The following is a 15054-nucleotide window of genomic DNA, read 5'->3' on the forward strand; positions in this document are numbered from 1 at the left end:
TGAATCAAAGGATCGTAGGGTACAATCGTGGAGGAATGTGGAGTGTTGGATTGAGTTTGATCGGATGGTTGGCATGGGAGTTGAAAGAGGAAATTGGGACCTCGTGGTGTTCCTTGGTTTCTGTAAAAAAACAACAGTTTTATTTGAGTGTTCGATGTTTGGATATGACCGCTTGTGACAATCACGTGATATCCAACTTAGAATTAGGGTTCGATCAAAATTCCAAATCTCCAATCCATTGGAAACTGACCACTCATTTTGATTTATTTCATAGCTGTGAAAGTTGATTCGAGGTTGTTCTTGGATATGATGGATGAATAAAAAAAAAAACAATACAATGTTGCTTGAACAGAAAAAACAAAATAATATAGTTTTTTATTTTTTATGTTTTAAAAGTATTTAAAAAATTAATTTTTTATTAAAATTAAAATTAAAATGTTTTAATATTTTTAAATTATTTAAACTAATTCTCAAGCTAATTGAAGTTGTGTGTTTTGTAACGTGGCTGTAGTTATTTTTTAAAGTATTTTTTATTTAGAAAAATATATAAATATTATTTTTAAATAAAATTAGCATATTAAAATGATTTGAAAATATTAAAAATATATTATTTTTTAAAAATTAATTTTTTAAAAATATTTTTAAAATACAATAAATTGAAACATTGTTGAAGCATGTTCATCACTGCCTTTCTTTTGGTTTTGAAGCCGTTTGGAGAAATAATTACGTTGAAGTAACTGTTATTAGTAGTTTTTTTTTTTTTTTATAAGAGAAAGGCTGGTATTAGTGTAGCTTTATATTTTACATGATATGCATATGCAGTTTTTTAAAATTTTAATTTATTTAAAATTTAATTCGTTAATTTTAGACTTGTTTATTTTTCAAATTATGTTTTATTTGAATTCTTTTCATTTGTTTTTACATGTTTTTTTATAAAGGAATTGTTGTATGTGAAAGTCCCATGACTACTGAAAAATTAATTTCTTATATTTTTTATTATGGTTTGTATTTTTATTTTCTGTTGAATGCAATTATGTTTTTTTTAAACAAAATTCGTTGAATAATGGATGTGACCCTACAAAAACAGTAAAAAGACTTGACTAGTTTAAAATATTGTTAACAGAGGTTACTCAATAAAATAATGTTTTTTTATAATCAAAATTATTTGAATAATAGATTTAACCCTTAAAAAACTATAAAAAAACTCAATTAGACCACAGGTTTTATGAATTGATTTAAGTTGAAGTGTTTTTAAAAATTATTTTTTTTTAATTTTATTTTTTAATATTAGATTATTTTTTAATTTAGCTTCATCATACCTTTTGATTTATGTTTTATTAGATTATTTTATTTGCATGATATAAATTGTAGAATTTGATTAACTTGCTTGGTTTACTAGATTTTTTAATTAAATTTTTTAATTTTATTATTTTGCATTGAATTTATTTAAAATTAGAATTTTTTTCTCTTAATTTCATAATATGTCTTGTATTTTTAGCATAATTGCTCATATTGGCTCACATTATTATTATTATTTTTATAATTTCTTTTTTCACATTTGATTTGCTAGAACTTTAGCTTTGTTCTAGCAACCGTTCTAGTTTTGGTTTTCATGTTTAATTTTTTGTTTACGTTGGTCACTTTAGTGTAGTTATTATATATTCTCTTATTATCTAATTAAATTGTACCTTTTTCTTTTTTTTTTCTCAATTGGGCTTATGGCACGCTCGTGACAAGTGACATGTACTATTTTGCAATTTAATGGTTTCACAATTTCGAAAGAATAAGTTGTTTTGAATTTGATATTTTTCCATTAAATTTTATTTAATTTTATTTAATTTTTCCTCCAATGCACGTCGATGGTGATTATTGTTAGAAATTAATAATTAACTGCTCTCGATGACAATGATGATCAGAAGTGACGAGTTGGAAAAATAGTTACCATCTAAAATTATCCCAATAGAGTGCAAGAATTTGACATGGCAGCCATTAAACAAGACCCTGAGTATCCTGAACAATAGAACTACGAGGATGACAAATAGCTGGCTCAATAGAGAGATGGTGCACAACTTCTATGGATTCTTTTCCATGAAGAAAGAAGTATATAGCTCCAATTCTTTATCTATATATAAAATAAATTATTATTTGATATTTGATAATATTATAAAAATAAATAAAAAATATTTTTTGGTATTTTATTATGCCATAAATAAATTGAAAATAACTTAATAATGTTTTAATTTTTAAATTTAACAAGATAATAAAGATCAAAACTAGTAGATAAAAAAATTGGAGGCTGAAATTAAAAAAAACTATAATTTATCTTAAATAAAATAAATAGAAATTAAAAAAATAAAAAACAAATTCGATAGGTAAAAAAATTTTAATTGAGAAAATAACAATAAAAAGAATGATGGCCAGATAAGATATATAACAATTAAAAAATTAAAGATCAAATTTGATATAGTCAGTAAATATCATAATATTTTTGAATGCTTTGCAACTTCTAAACAACGTATTTCGCTAAAAATAAAAGAAAAATATTTATAAAAAAACCAAGTCAAGTTTTTTATTTATCTAGAATGTATTTTTCATTGATTAACTTTGTTTAACAATAAATAAACACGATAATACTCAATACCCAAAAAACTTATGGTCTAAAAAATAAAAATAAATGAAACTAATTGAATAAACTCACACCCAAAAAATATTTTACATATGGCTAAACATACCATAAAAATTATTTAAAAATGAATATTTTTTTTAAATAATGTTCATTTGCGTGTATTTATAAATATAAAATTATAGATGAATTATAATACTATCTTGAAAAATCAAACACAAACATTTAAAAAAAATTATATTAAAAAAATATGCAAAACCCGTGACCTTAAGTCATGAATTCAGAATAAATCTATAGAAAAGAAATTGAAGATAATCATAAAACTAATGTTTAAAAAAAAACTAATGCAGGATGATAAGATCTTAGGAAATCAAATTCTCAACAAATCAAATATTGGAAGATGAAATTAGAACAAAAAATCAATCACATAAAATAATCTAAAAAAAATAAGAGTGAAAATAAAAAAATAATAACTAGAGGGCAAACAAAAATTTCAATTTGAGGGTTCAATGGAATTGAAAAATAGCCTTAAAAAAATAAAAAAATAAAAGAGTGAGAGTGAAATTATATAAAAAAATAAAACAACATAAACTTTGATTGAATGATGAAATTGAAAGGAAAAAAAATAATAAAAAGATCAAAAGAACAAATTAAAAACAAAGGGATAATGACTGAAATGAAAAATAAAATATATAAGAAATTGTAATTGAATGACTAAGTTAATTTTTTTTTTTTTCATAAAAGGAATAAAAAATCAAAGAAAAAAGGGCTAAAATTGATAAACAAAATACAAAAAAGATAATCATAGACTTTATCTTGTAGGAAAGAGAAAAGAAGAAAACAAAAATAGCCATCGGCGATAATCCAACCGTCATATATTATCACATGTAATACCATGTAAAAAAAAATATAGTGACATATTTAAAGAGACAACAAAAGGTGATATTAGGCTATCGAGTGGTGTTGAATACATTATCTAAATTATGTGTATCTAATACGTAACAACAATTTTTCTAATTAAAAAAATTAAAAAATCAACATAAAAATATAAAAATACCTACATGATCCTGATAATTACTTAAAAAACTTGTTTGAAAATACAAAAATACCTTGGAATGAAAACCTAGTTTTTTTCTTTTAAAGGTCAAATTCATATCTTTATTGTTTATGAAAAATAAAACAAAACCCTTTGTCCCACAACCCGATATTTTTTTAATTCTAAAGCTAAATAAATATTTTTATTGTTTAAAAATTTATATAAAATAAAAATATTTTTTGTTTATTTGCTCAAAGTTTTATTAATTTCAAAAATAAAATTATATTTTTACTGTGAAAAAATATATATAGAAGCTCCCAAATAATCTTTTAATAATCAATAGATAAGAAAGAAAAAACAATTCCAATGCACCCAGCAACAAATACCATTTTTTCTACTCTGGAAAAAAAAATCGCTTGGAATCTTGCCTTGGCCGGTTTAATGAAAAACCCATTTTTTATAAATAACATCATTTAATTTTTTTTTTCCTCTCGAAACATCACGATTTTAAGAGCTTTTCTTTTTTTTTTTTAAAAAAAAGAGTTGACTTACCGTACCAATAATACGGCCTTGAAAGGGCTTCTAATTTTTCTTTTTTACTTGAATAGTTGAGCTAACCCTTGGAATTTTGTAAGTATTTTTTATAACTATATTAGGTGATTACTCGGTGCACGAGTGTGCATTGGACGAGCAGGGTTCCATCACTAGCGACTGACTGCTTAACATTTTTAAACGTAAAAGAATAACTTATTTAAAAATTTAGATTATTAGGTAGAGTTTTAAAATATAATTTATATTATTTTTTAATATAATTTTTTTGAATTTAAAACTTATATAAATTTATATTATCTTATGTTTAATTTTTTTATCAAATAAATAAAAATAACACGAAATCATTTAATTATCAACATTTTGATATAAAGATCTATCTCATTTAAAAACTTAAGCAGTAAGTGGTTAGATAAGACTTAAGATATAATTTATATTTTTTTAATACTAAAATATTAATAATTTTAGAATTAAATCATGCTATAGTTTCTCATACGTCGTAAAAAAAGAACAATTCATCCAATTTAAACTCTTCTCAGGTGGAATCTAAACCATATTTCTTTAAACAATGACTTCGAAAGTTTGCCATGACAAGTCTCGCTGCTACGATGAACATCTAGTTTTAGCTTTTTCCCAGTCTTGAATGGTCTATTTCTACAGTAATAGGAGTATATGCTCTTGATTTTTGCATCCCTAGCCAAGCAATATATATAGGCTCGCTTTTACACTTGTTTGTTTTCACATCCCAGTGATTCTCCACTCTCTTACCCCTTCATATCCTGATAAAACTTTGTATGCATCCTGCCTTCTTTCGACTGCTTTTTGGAAAAAAATGATATGAACTTGTGCTTTGCTTGTGATGATCATTAAGGTGAAGGTACACTGTATTTTCCACAGCTTGGATATTTGGGCAAGAAAACTGTATGAAAGTTAAGAAGATTTCGTACACTGTATTTTCCACAGCTTGGATACTTGGGCAAGAAAACTGTATGGAAGTTAAGAAGATTTCGTGGTAGAAATCTTGCTAGTATGATACGATTAATGCCATCATTCATGGCCATCACCTGTAAAGCAGAATCTTCTTTCGACATCTCCACGAATTGCCAAATTATTGCAGTAACTTGAAAGCGAATGATTTATATGTCTGGTCTAAATGCATTAACGATATTCTAAAGGGAAACGCTGTGCACCTTTCAGGCTTCTAGGTTGATCAGCCCATGCATATGAATCATGATGTTTCTGGGTTTTTCTGGGGGTAGTTTATTTTGGTTTAAGGGTTTAGACAGTCTCCTCTTTCGACAGGGATGCCATAATACATTAAACATAACGTAACTGCAATCGTTGCCAGCAGGTATTAATCCTCTCTTTCTCTTCTACTAAGCGAGAGAAAGAGACATGGCTCAATTTTGAGAATGCCACTACCATGGCTGCTAAACTAAAAGAAATGTAAAGAGCAACAAATCAATAAATGAAAGATGCAGATACCTGCATGCATAACTTCCATAGCCATCGATCTTCCTAAGGAATTAATCACTTGCTGCTAAAAAGTAAATTTGAAAACAGTTTTCTTTTTTCTGATTTGGATTTAGGGATGGCCAGAGGCTTTCCAAAAGAATGATTGATGGGGGCAGTTGAGTAGCTGCGAGGGAAAGCAGTGGGTTCTGCCGTCGATTTGCCGGGATCTGTCATGCTGACAACTCTCGCACTCTGGCATGGCCTTAGTTCCTTGTAGTACACCTTGTCCTCCTTTAAGAAGTATATATCTTCCCATACCACTCCCGATGAGCCCTGCCTCCTAAAAGCTGTCGACCTTTGCAGAGTTGCCATGTCCTTAGTTCTTGATTACTCTTATTATTGTATGTGGATTGGGAGATTGTGATACGAGAATAGTTGCTGTCTTAAGCATATATAGCAGATGGTGGCAGAGACAATTTGAAGTTAAGAATTACAAGTAAATAGGCCATAAGATGGGATCCAAGGAGGGGAAAGCATTTTGCCATGCCGACTAACAAAAAGAGTACAAATCTTGTTTGAAAACACCCTTGTCCAAAGCCATTGTTTTACCAAGATGGAGACCGAGCAATTTTCACTAGAAACAGCAAAAGCTCTACGATATTGTCGAGGGAAATTTTGTAGCTATTCTTGAATTCTGTCGAATCAAATACTGGAGGATATCTTCTAAGCATATAAGACAAGCCGGAGTGCACAATCCACTTTCCTACACAATTTATCAAGCTTGGCACTCCTGCCAAAAATTGGTATTCTTTGTGTATTTTCATTTTGTTGAAGCCAAAGGATTTGATGTTCTTATATTTGGCATAAGAAATCTAGTTGATAGTTTTGTCCCCATTTAGGAAGGTTAGTTGATAGTTTTGTCCCCATTTAGGAAGGTTAGGTGAGAAAGTAGATATTCATTCGTGCATTGAAGGTGTGAGATTTGAGAATTATGTTAGGGTTGGTGTTGTTGCTAAAATATTGTTTGTTTAAAATTAATATTTTTATGTTTTTTAATTATATGATATGCTAATATTAAAAATAAAATTTAAAAAATAAAAAAATTATTTTTATATTTTATAAATAAAAAAATATTTTAAAACATAACACCTACTATATTTCTAAAAAGACTTAAGTCATGTCTGAATTTTTATATACCCACAACCCATTTATTCACTTGCAACCTTTATTTGTACCTAATAAACATGTATGTGGTTGAATCGAGTGAAAGATCTTCTTCACCCATCAAGTATAAGTATGTAAACTAACCTTATTGAAAATAAATGGTTATTTCTTTAGAAAATTTTATAACATCTCACAAAATTATATCTTAATAAATTACAAATAATCTTATTTTTCTAAATTATATTTGAAAATTAATATTGCAAATGACTAAAAAATTAAGATTTTATCATAATCTCTAATGTTTTGAGGATAGTAAATCTTTCCTACCAAGAAAAATTACATTAATTTGAAGTCAATGTCATTTTGAAATATAAAAATACCCATGACTTGATTTTCTCTTTCCCCTTGTTTTCCTCCACCTTGCCTCTTTCTCCTCTCTTTTCCTTTTTATTCTTCCTCTCCTTCCTTCCCCTTTGTTATTAGAGACCATCACCCTTAAGCTATTGAAATTAAAATCTACTATAATCTTCTCTAGCCATTGTGGTGCTTGGATGGAAGGATGAGAAACAAAGGATGATAGCTTATAATTGGCATGAGTGTTCGATGTGGTAGAGAAAGAGGATGACACGAGTTTGACGGTATGTAGGTTGTGTTCAGGCGTGACTAGTTTTTTTGTTGGTTGTGCTTGTTCGGCTCTATTGCATTGAACATTCAGAACTGAGACTTGGTAGCACTCTCTTGGGCTTTTTTAGACCTCAAGATTGAAGAGAACTCTCTCTTTCACTCTTGATTGTGTGAAAGTAACGGGATTTGATTTGTGTGCTATTGCTATAATACTCTGAAGGTGACACTATTAATAATAAAGACAGATCGTTACCAATCCAATTACACAGCAAACCCATGAAAAACATACAACATTTCTCATTAACACAGGATTTAAAGGATTCTCATCTTCTTACAAGAAATGTTTTATAGCCTTCCTAAGCTTATGTGTTGGGAAAACTAGGAACAACCGGACACTAATTTACTCAGATCAATTTAACGGAATACAATTCACAAGTCCCAATCCTTTTCCCTTTTTGTGAAGTAAAACAGAATCAAACAATGACCAAATATAATAAAAATAATCACACAAATCAATACCAAGATTTTTAACGTTGAAAACTCGATGTAGGAAAAACCACAGCACCGTAGTCCACTTAAAACCTTCCACTATCAACAAATAATGGGTTCACAACTGTTCTTTCTTAAATTCAACTAAGGGCTACAATATAAATAACATCAATAATAACTTATTCTTGGAATACAACAAGATTAAAGAAGAAATATTTGAGAAAAACTCACAATACTGATAGCCCTGTTTTTTGTAAACATGGCTAGCTTACACACCACCAATCTTCTATCCAACCGTTCAGAATGAAGAGTAACGTGTCTAGAAGTTGTTGTCAAAATCTCAGCCCGATCTAACGGTGAACGAGCTGGGAATAAAAAAATAAAGATAGAAAGTACAACTACCTGTTCTTCCTCCCTTTTTTCTTTTCTATTTTCTCTCTTTTCAAATCTATTATGAATAGTTAGCTTATGTTTTTTTTTTCAAGAGAGACAACTGCCTCTTTTTTTAATTAATGTGGTGGTCCCACCATCACATGGTGCGGGACCACACACAACAAATCTCCCCCTCACGCACCATATGAGGAATTTGTCATACTAGCGATCAACATATAAGCTTTAGTTTTGGAGGCTCTGACAAGCCTGCTTCCCTTCTATAAAACTCAAACTTCTCTCTCAGTAGAGGTTTGGCCATCATGTCTGACATGTTGTTATTGATATGGATCTTTTCAACAATAAATGACTTCATCTCCATAGCATCTCAAATCCATTGATATCTAACCTCAATGTGCTTTGATCGAGAGTGAAAAGTAGGATGCTTAATGAGATGGATTGCATTTTGACTATCACAGTGCAACACAAAGTTCTTTTGAATTAGGCCAAGTTCATGTAAAAACTTCTTCATCCATAACAACTCTTTACCCTCTTTAGTAAGAGCAATATATTCAGCCTCTATAGTGGATAATGCAACATATTTTTACAACCTTGATTGCCATGAGACTGCTCCTCCTGCAAACTTCATCAAGTATCCTGATGTAGACTTTCTAGAATCAACATTACCAACCATATCTGTATCTATATATCCATCTAATATAGGTTTATTATTACCAAAACATAGGCTGAAATTAGAAGTACCTTTGAGATACCTGAGTATCTATTTCACTGCTGACTAGTATTCTTTACTAGGATTGGAGAGGAACCGACTATCCACACCAATTGTATGAGCTATATCCGGCCTTGTGCAAACCATGACATATATCAAGCTACCAACTATGGATGCATAAGGAACCTTTTTCATCTCATCTTTTTCTTCATCATTTGAAGGACACTATTTAGAACTTAGTTTAAAGTGGCTTGACAGTGGAGAACAAACAAGTTTGGTGTTGCTCATGTTGAATCTCTCAAGTACCTTTTGAACATCTCTTGAGATAACCAAAGTTTCTTCCTTTTCCTATCACGTGTGATCTTCATGCTAAGAATCTATTTTGCCAGTCCTAAGTCTTTCATTACAAGAGACTTGCTCAACTCTTCCTTCAACATTTGAATCTTCTTAGCATCATGGCCAACAATCAACATATCATCCACATACAACAGAAGAATAATAAAGTTTCCATCTGGAAACCTTTTTATAAATACACAATGATCAGAAGTGGTCTTGTCATAACTATGATCCACCATGAAAGAATCAAACTTCTTGTACCATTGTCTTGGAGCTTAGTATAACCCATATAGACTTTTTTTCAACTTGCAAACTAACTGCTCTTTACCTTTTGCTTCAAACCCTTCAAGCTGCTCCATGTAGATCTCCTTATCTAAATCACCATGGAGAAAAGTATTTTTCATATCAAGTTGTTCAATTTCAAGATTCAAGCTAGCAACTAAGCCAATGTCAACTCGGATTGAAGACATCTTGACCACTGGTAAAAAGATTTCTTTAAAATTAATACCCTTCTTCTAACTGAAACCTTTTACAACTAATCTTGCCTTGTATCTTGGCTGTAAGAAATGTTCATCAATTTTCCACCTGAACACCCATTTGTTCTTGAGTGCTCTCTTACCTTTAGGAAGCTTTACTAACTTAAAAGGATGGTTTTCGTGTAAGAATTTCATCTCTTCTTGCATTGCTTTCAACCACTCATTTTTCTTCTCATGTGATATAGCTTCATCAAAACATTCTGGCTCTCCCCCATCAATAACCAGCATATACTCATAAGGAGAATATCTGGTAGAAGGTTGGCGAGGTCTAGTTGACCTCCTTAATTGTGGCTTATTTGGAGCTTTTTGCATAACCTGTTTAGGAATAACATCAATATCATCATTAGCTGATTCAAAAATCACCAACTAATGGCTCAATAAGAAAACCACCATTATCATCATTTTGCAAATCTCCCTCATGATTAGTAGGCATCAAAGGTAACTGTGGAGTAGGTCTTGGATTTGAACTAGAAGAAAGAAAAATAGTAGACTCTGTTTTCTCTTTCTATTCAAAGTCTTCAATAGTTTGATCTTCAAAGAAGATAACATCTCTGCTTTTCATAATTTTCTTCTCCTTTGGATCTCACAACCTATAACCAAACTCATCATCTTCAAAGCCCAAGAAAATACACTGTTTTGTCTTGCTGTCAAGCTTAAACCTTTCATCTATAGGAACATGTACAAATGCTTTGCATCCAAATACTCTTAAGTATGTATAAGAGACATTCTTTCCTTTCCAAACTCTATTTGGAACATCAAATTCAAGAGGAATTGATGGAGAAAGGTTGATCATGGCAACTACAGTTTTCATTGTCTTACCCCAAAAGGACTTAGGCAGCTTTGCATAAGAGAACATATATCTAATTCTTTCAATAATGGTTCTGTTCATTCTCTCAGCCACTCTATTCTGCTATGGAGTCTTAGGATATGTCTTCTCCAACTTGATACCATGTTCCCTGCAGTACTTCTAAAAAAAACCCTTGTATTCACCACCATTGTCAGCTCGAATACATTTGAGTTTTCTATCAGTTTCTCTTTCAATTCTGGCAAGGAAATCCTTAAAGACATCAAGCACCTGATCTTTGGATTTCAAATAAGTGGCTCAAATTTTCCTGGAGTGATCATCAATAAAACTAATGAAGTACAATGCACCCCTAAGAGACTTATCAATCATAGAGTAAACATCAGTATGAACTAAATCAAGAACATGTGATCTTCTATGTAAAGGTGATATTTGGAATGCAACTCTGTGTTGTTTACCAACTAAATAATGAGTACATGTGTTCAAGTTCATACCTTTTAATGGAAGGTAGTTCTTCTCGGCAAGGATGCCAAGACCTTTCTCACTCAAATGTCCAAGTTGCTTATGCCATAGATCAGTAAAGCAATCTTTAATTGCATTCACCTTTCATTTGATCACATTGGCTTATGATATGTAGAGACCCATCTTCTCCCCTTTAGCAACAATTAGGAAATTTCTGGAGAGCTTCCATTTACCATGTCGAAAGTAATTGTGATAGCCTTCTTCATCAAGAGTACCTGTAGAGATCAAGTGTAGGCGCATATCAGGCATATGCCTAACATCTTTGATAGCAACTTGCACCCAGTATTGATTTCCAACCAAATGTTTCCAATGCCCATAATACTAGCCATCCCTTGATTTCCCATCCTAAGTTGACCAAAGTCACCAGCAGTGTAGGATGTGTAAAAGTCATGTCGGGGTGTAACATGGTAAGAAGCTGCTGAATCTACAAACAATGGCAACATCACCATTAAATACAACCGCAGTTGTACCATTCTTTTCATTCTTGTCTTCATCTTTATCCTTTTTATCTCTTTTATACTTTCTCTAATCTTTTTGTATATGCCTAGGCTTGTCACAATAACAACACTTAAAACCCTTTATTGACTGAGATCTTCCTTTAGGCTTCTATTTGCCTTTTCTACTGCTGGATTCTCTATCTTGCTTGCCGTGAGAGAACTTGCTTGGACTTCTCCCTCGACTTTTTGTAACAAGTGCATGAGACTCAAAAATGTTTGTTCCTTTCCTCCTCTTCTCTTCATTGAGGATACAATCCTTCACTGTTTTCAAAATGATCTTTCCATTCGGAATAGAATTACTAAGTGACACCGCCAAAGTCTCCCAACTATCCGGCAATGAACTTAATATGATTAGTGCTTGCATTTCATCGGCTGACTCAAGATTCATCAATGACAGTTGATTCAAGAACCCTTAGAATGCATTTATATGCACTAAAGCATCTTCACCATCTCTATACTTCAAATTTACAAGGTCTCTAATTACAAAAACCTTGTTTTGTGCACTCTCTTTAGCAAATGTTTCTTCCAACATCTTCTAAATTGTATAACAGTCATGTTCTTGAGAAATATGATTAATAGACTTAGAAGATACTCATTTTCTAACATTAGCAGTAGCCTTTCTATTAAGCCCATTCCATTTTGCATCATCCATTTCATTAGGCTTTATTCCTTTACATTCAATTGGCAAAGCCAAATCATTGCAATATAAGTGATCCTCCATCATTGTTTTTCATAGAAAATAATTTAAGGAAGTAAGCTTTATCATGCCCGAATCTTCCTTTTCCATTTTAACTACACAAGAAATTCAATTTACATAACTAATATTCTGATACCACTTTATTGGGAAAACTAGGAACAACCGGACACCAATTTACTTAGATCAATTCAACGGAATACAATTCACAAGTCCCAATCCTTTTTCCTTTTTGTGCAGTAAAACAGAATCAAACAATGATCAAATATAATGCAAATAATCACACAAATCAACACTAAAATTTTTAACATGAAAAACCCGATGCGAGAAAAGCCACGAGACCATAGTCCATTTAAAACCTTCCACTATCAACAAATAATAGGTTTACAACTTTTCTTCCTTAAATTCAACTAAGGGTTACAACATAAATAATATCAAGAATAACTTATTCTTGGAATACAACAAGATTAAAAAAGAAGTATTTGAGAAAAACTCATAATACTGACAGCCCCATTTTTTGTAAACACGGCTAGCTTCCACACCACCAATCTTCTATCCAACCGTTCAAAATAAAGAGTAACATTACTATCATGACACACACACTGTTTTTGTAGTGCCCAGTTTTCAAAGCTCGTGCGAGTCTCCGAAGTTGCCAATTCTTCAGTGTCATGGGTCTTTCCTCCTCCTCCTCTTCATCACCATCTTTATCCTCAATATCATCTCCAACTGAATTAAACATTTCTACCTCATCATCATCATCTCCACCAACTCTTGGTGCCTCCTCTTAACCCACATTGAAGTTTTTCAAGGTTTTCTTCACTAAACCATCACCATCACCTACAGACAATTCATCATTTTCAAGGTCTTCTTATAACATAACAAACAATGCTCAAATGCATCTTCCCCCTTCCTCACTACTCTCTTAGAAAAGAAAAGGAAAAAGAAAACACACACACACACGTATATAAATGAAAATCTTTACTTCAGATTTGTACTAAAATTAATAAGATAAAAAAATGATTAAAATTACTCGAAAAAAATAAACACAATTTTTATCTTGATACAATTGAATTAATTACAAAAATAAAAAACAATCCATTCATTGTAAGGAATAGAATGCTTCAATTTCACTCAAACTACTTTCCTCCACATTCCTTCTCCTTCAATTTTTTCCTCCAATTTTTTCAGTAACCAAACACACGCTTTCACCATGACCCTTTGCAATCTTATTATCTATCATACAGTGAAAAATCTCAAATGGGCTATGAAAAAATTCAATTTTAAACAAATGGGTCATTAAAATTTTCATTTTTCCCGGCCATTTCAACTTAATTATTACTAATATTTTAATCTGGCCTTCTTTTTCTTTGAAGAGGAAGTGAATGCAGAGTTGTTGTTTCGACGGGGGGAGAAAGTGAGAGCGGAGGAGGCGAGAGAGTGACGTGGCCGAAGAAAGTGCCGTTGAGGCATTTGAATAAAGCAAACGCCATTTCTTCTATCTCAACTCTCCTGTAGCAGCAGCGGCAAATTCATCTTGTTTGGTTTTGTATTTAGAAAAGGTTTTTTTTTAAAAAAAAAAAATTATTATTTTTTATTTTAAATTATTATTATTTTTTATTTTTAAATTTTTTTAATATATTAATGTTAAAAAATAATTTTTTTATCTTGATATAATTTTTAAATAAAAATATTTTAAAAAGTTATTTTCATCGTACTTCTAAATATCTTCTAAGTCTAATAAATATCTTTTAAATTTATATTAATTATATAATGCTGGAAAAAGTTTATTATCATTTATTTTTTATTTTAAAAATAAAAATTATTTGTTCCGGCCAGCAAGAAATAACTTTTAAAATAAAATAAATAAAAATATATAAAATAAAAAGAATAGTTAGGATTAAATATTTAGATATGTATTTATTTATTTATTATTATAATGATTAGTTTTTTATTTTAAAATTTACTTAACTTTAATAAAAAAATTTCAATTTATCCATTATTTTTTTTAAATTATTTTATTAAACATATATAATATATTTTTTTATTTAATAAAAAAATTATAGTACTAAAAATCATATTATAAAGTTAACATCTTTATTTTTTAAAAAACAAAATTATTTTAAAACACTAACCATAACACATGCAGATCACATAAGTAATTTCTACACTAAAATATAATAAAATAATAAATTTATGATTAAAAATGGTATTTGAAAATGTACTAAAGACTATTTTTAAAAATAAGTTTTACTTCAAAATATATGAAAATAATATTTTTTTATTTTTAAAAAATTATTTTTAATATTATTATATTAAAATAATTTAAAAATAAAAAAAATTATCTAATTTTTTATTTTAAAAAAAGCAAATCACCAAAAACGATTCGAAATGCAAAGTCAATAGCTATAGGGCATAAAGAAAGACTTGCGAGGTCAAGTCGGGCTCTCTCTCATAATGCATTGAGAGTTGGAAAATTGAGCTATTGACTAGCAGAAATCTAGTAGGCAATTGAGCTAGCTACCTCCTCAAGGGCTTGAGTCGAGAGTTCCAGGTACGCAACTAGGATCTCACCCCTCTTTGTAGGTAAGGAAGGTTGGTGTGCATTATTGTGCTTTGGCTTTTCCTTTA

Source organism: Populus euphratica, unplaced genomic scaffold (assembly GCF_000495115.2).
Source record: "Populus euphratica unplaced genomic scaffold, PopEup_1.0 scaffold50.1, whole genome shotgun sequence".
Lineage (NCBI taxonomy): Eukaryota > Viridiplantae > Streptophyta > Magnoliopsida > Malpighiales > Salicaceae > Populus > Populus euphratica.